Source organism: Triticum aestivum, chromosome 3A (assembly GCF_018294505.1).
Source record: "Triticum aestivum cultivar Chinese Spring chromosome 3A, IWGSC CS RefSeq v2.1, whole genome shotgun sequence".
Lineage (NCBI taxonomy): Eukaryota > Viridiplantae > Streptophyta > Magnoliopsida > Poales > Poaceae > Triticum > Triticum aestivum.
This window is the reverse complement of record NC_057800.1, coordinates 13022228-13029323: the sequence shown is the minus strand read 5'-3', so window position 1 is coordinate 13029323 and position 7096 is coordinate 13022228.

Below are 7096 nucleotides of genomic sequence, written 5' to 3'. Positions count from 1 at the left end.
AAATTCGTTCGAAACTTTTGTGATTTGTATGATGTACAAAAAAAAAATCTGGCCCAACAAAAAAACTGTCGGCCCATTTTGGAAAATGCATATTTGTCTTTTTTTTTGTACAAAACAGTAGCTCTCAAAAAACTTCCCCTAAAATTTACAGACATCGTGTAAAATCACTTTTATTTGTTCTTAACTTCGCTGCCACCATCTGAAGTCTAGACTGCTAGCCATGGAGGTTAAAGAGCCTGGCCACTGTCTAGTTATGTGCTCGCACTGACTTGTGGTCCTCCCTGGCTGCTCAAGAGTAGACCAATTTATGGAACTAGAGTGTAGTTTCACTAACCTCACTTCTGGGACCCACTGATCAAACCTAAGTCAGTTTTTCCCACCCATACAATTTTCCTTCGTTGAGATCCCCAATACCCCGACTCTTCCACCACCTCATTCTTCTCCGGAATGGTAGTCTGACGACCAAATCTCTCGTCTTTGAGGCCACACGAGCCCTCCACCACCTACTCCTCGTCCAAATCAAAGCTCCATAGGTGCCATGATGGGGTAGGGACGGGGAGGCGCTCACAATGTGATTGCACACCCCATTTGTTGTCTAGACCATCTTGAATAAAAAGAGTCTCGCCAATGCACATGTGACATGCTTTTTTCTCCTAGACTTTAGCTATGTATAAGTTGTCCGATTTTTAAAATCAAGTGAGTTGATTTTCTGATCCTTGATTTTTTGGTCAAGATTTGCATTTTTTCTCTCTCTGTTATTTCATGGCTTCTTAGGCTGATTTTTGACTTGCCTCTATTTGGGGCAAGCCGATTTTTTTTCTCAGGCAGGATATTTGGCTTACCTCGGTTTGGGGCAAGTTGTTTTCCTATTGGGCTTGAAACCAATTACACATTTCCTTATTTTGTATGCATTCTTTCTTTTGCTTTTAGTTTTATTTTTAGTTGGTTTTTTTCTTTCTATATGGGCATTTTTGGCATGTTGGGTTAGTCAAAATGTATACAGACAAGTATTATAGGGTATGTGTGTAAATTACGCTAGAGTGTGAAAATTGCACTACTATAAGCTTTTCTTTGCATATTAAAAAGTGTAATTTGAGTGCAAAGTTGTGTACATGTTTTTCAAAGTTTATTTTTCCATTTTCTTTCTTCGAAAAGGGTTCCAATGCAAATAATTCATTCTTCCTTAGAAAACTTCATTGTTTTGATCTTGATTTTTTACATTTTATTTATTTTTCATTCTTCTTTAAGGGTAATAATACCAATGTCACTAATTCATTTCTTCTAGGAAACTTCTTCTTACGAAATATCACAATTATGCTTATTCTTACATATTGTATAAACACAATTTCGTGTAACTTATGTGCACCTTTTGACATTTTCTTTATTTTCTTTCTGCCCTAGGGTATCAATGCCACCAATTCATTCTTTCTTAGAAAACTTCATTCTTTTGATTTTCGATTTAGTTCTGATAGATGCCAGAAATTCGTTCCTTCTTCTGAAACTTATTATTGTGACAATTTCACTATTATATGTTTGTTCTTGCATATGATCAAAAAAAGTGCAACTTCTGTCTAAATTGTGTGGAAATTTGTCCTTATTTTTATTTTAGTTACTATTAACGGGTAATACCAATGGAAAACTTCTTTTTGTGAAATTCCACTCTTATATGTGTATTCTTGCAAAAAAGTGCAATAAATTATGTGCTATTTTTTATTTTTATTTCTTCCTAAAGGGCGAATTCTATGTAAATTTTGTGCAAATTTGTCATTTTTTATTTTTTATTTCATTTTATTTCTTCAAGAAAGGTAATACCAACGCCAATAATTCATTTTTCGTTAGAAAACTTTATCATTTTGATTTATTTTTAGTTTTTATTCCATTTTCTTTCTTCTTCAAGGATAAAATACCAATGCCGCTAATTCCTTCCTGCTTATGAAACTTTTTTTTGCAAAAACAAATCACTATTATATGCTTATCTTTTTAAAAGATATATTTTTTGTGCAAATTTTGTCATTATTTGTTTCATTTTCTTCTTCTTATAGTATAATATCATCGCTACTAATTCATTTTTCCTTACAAAACTTCATTATTTTGGTTTTGTTTTGTTTTAGTTTTGTTTTTATATTGTTCATTAAGAAAACTACACACATTGTATCGTAGGTCTGCCTATGCCTTGATCATCATCCTCATATGAATATTAATTGAACTTTAACTTCGTATATATATACATATGTTGTAGCAAAATTAACAGATCGATTAATAAGTACATACTCATACAAAATATAGCTATTGATGTCTACCACACAATCTTCTTCTTGTAGATGTTGTTGGGCCTCCAAGTGCAGAGGTTTGTAGGACAGTAGCAAATTTCCCTCAAGTGGATGACCTAAGGTTTATCAATCGGTAGGAGGCGTATGATGAAGATGGTCTCTCTCAAGCAACCCTGCAACCAAATAACAAAGAGTCTCCTGTGTCCCCAACACACCCAATACAATGGTAAATTGTATAGGTGCACTAGTTCGGCGAAGAAATGGTGATACAAGTGGTATATGGATAGTAGATAAAGGTATTTGTAATCTGAAATTATAAAAACAGCAAGGAAACTAATGATAAAAGTGAGCGTAAACGGTATTGCAATGCGTTGAAACAAGGCCTAGGGTTCATACTTTCGCTAGTACAAGTCCCCTCAACAATACTAACATAATTGGATCGCATAACTATCCCTCAACATGCAACAAAGAGTCACTCCAAAGTCACTAATAGCGGAGAACGAACGAAGAGATTATGGTAGGGTATGAAACCACCTCAAACTTATTCTTTCCAATCAATCCGTTGGGCTATTCCTATAAGTGTCACAAACAGCCCTAGAGTTCATACTAGAATAACACCTTAAGACACAAATCAACCAAAACCCTAATGTCACCTAGATACTCCAATGTCACCTCAAGTATCTGTGGGTATGATTATACGATATGCATCACACAATTTCATATTCATATATTCAACCAACACATAGACCCTCAAAGAGTGCCCCAAAGTTTCTACCGGAGAATCACGATGAAAACGTGTGCCAACCCCTATGCATAGGTTCATGGGCGGAACCCGCAAGTTGATCACCAAAACATACATTAAGTGAATCACGTGGTATCCCATTGTCACCACAGATACACACGGCAAGACATACATCAAGTGTTCTCAAATCTTTAAAGACTCAATCCAATAAGATAACTTCAAAGGGAAAACTCAATCCATTACAAGAGAGTAGAGGGGGGAAGAAACATCATAGGATCCAAATATAATAGCAAAGCTCGCGATACATAAAGATCGTATCATCTGAAGAACATGAGAGAGAGATCAAACACATAGCTACTGGTACATACCCTCAGCACCGAGGGAGAACTACTCCCTCCTCGTCATGGAGAGCACCGGGATGATGAAGATGGCCACCGGAGAGGGATTGCCCCCTCCGGCAGGGTGCCGGAATGGGTCTAGATTGGCTTTCGGTGGTTACGGAGGCTTCTGGCGGCGGAACTCCCGATCTATTGTGCTCCCAGATGTTTTTAGGGTATATGGAGATATATAGGCGAAAGAAATACGTCAGGGGGCCCACGAGGGTGGAGGGCGCGCCCCCTGCCTCGTGGCCTCCTCGTAGATCCCCTGACGTGCACTCCAAGTCTTCTAGGCTTCTTCTGATCCAAAAATAAGCTCCGTGAAGTTTCAGGTCAATTGGACTCCGTTTGGTTTTCCTTTTCTGCAATATTCTAAAACAAGGTAAAAACAGAAACTGTCACTCGGTCTGGGTTAATAGGTTAGTCCCAAAAATGATATAAAAGTGTATAATAAAGCTCATAAACATCCAAAACAGAAGATAATATAGCATGGAGCAATAAAAAATTATAGATACATTGGAGACGTATCAGCATCCCCAAGCTTAATTCCTGCTCGTCCTCGAGTAGGTAAATGATAAAAACAGAATTTTTGATGCGGAGTGCTACTTGGCATAATTTCAATATAATTCTTCTTAATTATGGCATGAATATTCAGATCCGAAAGATTCAAGATAAAAGTTCATATTGACATAAAAATAATAACACTTCAAGCATACTAACTAAGCAGTTATGGCACGTCGGTCGTATGGCCGTTGTAGACTCTGCAGCTCCATCTTCTTCCGTCTTCGCTTCCACGCTTTCCTCATGGATGGTGTAGTTGTTCATTGGCGCTTGCACTCCTCCTCATCGTCCGTAACGTTCCGAAAATACCTATGCATGCACACGAGTGGAGTGTCAGGTAGTATACCATCCTCGAAGGGGTCAAGTGAACACGTGTAAAGGAGATGATTCACCTTTACGTATGTGAAGTAGATGTCGCACGTGTCACTTGACAAACGGACTCTTCACATGGTGATGTCCGTAGGATGCTCCGCATCATTATGTTTCAGATCAAGCCCAAGTATCTGGTGAGCTTTTGTTTTATGGTTGCAAAGTGCCGAGTCAATTTTTGCAAGTCAATTTTTGATTTTGAGAAAAGTGGACATACCCGAATTGTTTTTTAGGTGACTTATCTCTATCCGGTCTCTTTGTGTTTCTACCCCACTCATTTTATTGTTTCAGATACTGCAGAATGTTTTCAGGAGATTGACTATAATCTATAAAATTAATAATTGCAAAGTTTAAAAATGTTAAATTTTTATTTTGATTTTCCTAGATATTAAGAAAAATATACAATTTTTCACATGCAACATATTTTTATCTCAATTAAGTCTCGATTTCATATCGCCTTTATGACTCAAACTCATTATTTACAACAACTTACTTTGATATTTTTGCATGTTACCTTATGCCCAATCCGGTTGCATTTTGCACAATACCATATGAGATAATCTAAATCATCTTCATTTATTTATACTAATTTTTTTACTTATTCATAACTCATTATCTCAACATATGATCTTTATTGATTTAGTTTCTCGACAATGCCACTAAATATTATGATAAAATACTCTTGTTATACAATTTTAAGATATATCAAACAAATTAAACCCGCATTCAATTTATAGAATATAGTATACATAAAAAAGTGGCATCTTTATTTCATTGTTTAGACAGTTCCCCTGAAAAGCTCCTGGCAAAACAGAATTCCACCATAGTAGCAAAGAAAAGACAAAAAGAGAAAAGTCACATACTTTTTCCTACTCCAATGAGACACTTAGTAAAATTGTAAGTATATATCATTGTGTCTTTTATATAGTATCTAAAGTACCATGGAAGAAATATCTAAAGTTGATGGAGGTTTCTAGAGTGCATGATTTTTTCCAGGTGTAAGTAAATAGAACAATTAATTACAAATCTACTGATTTAGAAAATTCAAATTTCTAGAGTAAATAAAATGACTATGAGTGGTTTTCCCTTGAATCATTGATGTTCCTCACTTTTTGTTTTTTATGGGCATGCATGTTTTTACGGTTTCTAGGTTAAGTGATCCAATGGCATTGCATGTCTGCCTACACTGTACTTGGCTTTGAATCATTTACATCCAGTGCCAGAAAAAAGTGGTGCAAGACAAGAGCAGTCCATCCTAGCAAGAGCATGCAACTAATATTTGGCACACCATACAATCCTAGATAATTCAAATCTGCCACCAATAGCACAACATATATAATGTGATGGACACCTAAAACAAACAGAAAAGAAGCAACCGTACTCTTGGGGAGTGAAATAACAATATGCTTTGAAACTTGTGGTTTGAGCAGTATGCTTGTTAAACCAATGGACACTTTGAAACTTGTGGTTTGAGCAGTATATCCAGTTGTCACTTTTGTTTCTTTGATAGTCAATTTCGAATGGTGGTTTGAGTTTCGTTGGTAGCTGCAGTTAGTGATGTACATAGAACCTAAAACTATATAATAATATGTTATGTTTCAATTACTTTGTTAGTGGTCACTGGTTCTGGTGATTTAATTACGATTGCGCAAGCATGTTTATTCCAACTTAAAGGCGCCAGTGTGAAAGAAATCAACTTATTCGCAGACATTAATTTAGTATATTTAGTATTTTTTTAAGTTCAATTCCATGTAGGTGGGCGGGGGCAGTTTTGTGGTTGGGAGGAAGCCACGACTTCCCGTAAAACGAGTCCATGAATCTCCCCGTATATGTACCATTTTGGATGAGCATGCACGCTTATGTGATGGTTCTCCTACACAATTTTGGTAAGTTGTTGATTCCGCCCAATCTCCACTTACTCTACGTTGGCATTAGATACAACACAAGCATCATGAATTATGTTACCAATTTTAGCATATTGATACGTCTATTTTGCATCATGCTTTTATATCAATATTTATTGCATTATGGGCTGTTATTACACATTATGTCACAATACTTATGCCTGTTCTCTCTTATTTTACAAGGTTTACATAAAGACGGAGAATGCCGGCAGCTGGGATTCTGGCCGGAAAAGGAGCAAATATTAGAGACCTATTCTGCACAGCTCCAAAAGTCCTGAAACTTCACGGATGATGTTTTACAAATATATAAAAAATATTGAGCGCAAGAACTTCACCAGGGGGGCCACACCCTGCCCAAGGGTCGGGGGCACGCCCTACCCCCCTGGGCGCGCCCCCTACCTCGTGGGCCCGCTGGTGGCCCTCCGGTGACCATCTTCTGCTATATGGACTCTTTCGATGGGAAAAAATCATAAGCCATCTTCTCGGACGAAACTCCGCTGCCACGAGGCGGAACCTTGGCTGAACCAATCTAGGGTTCTGGCGGGGCTGTTCTGCCGGGGAAACTTCCCTCCCGGAGGGGGAAATCATCGCCATCATCATCACCAACGCTCCTCTCATTGGGAGAGGACAATCTCCATCAACATCTTCATCAGCACCATCTCATCTCAAAACCCTAGTTCATCTCTTGTAACCAATTCTTGTCTCCAAGTCCGGGATTGGTGCTAGTAGGTTGCTAGTAGTGTTAATTACTCCTTGTAGTTGATGCTAGTTGGTTTAATTGGTGGAAGATCATATGTTCAGATCCTATATGTATATTAATACCCCTCTGATTATGAACATGTTTATGTTTTGTGAGTAGTTACTTTTGTTCCT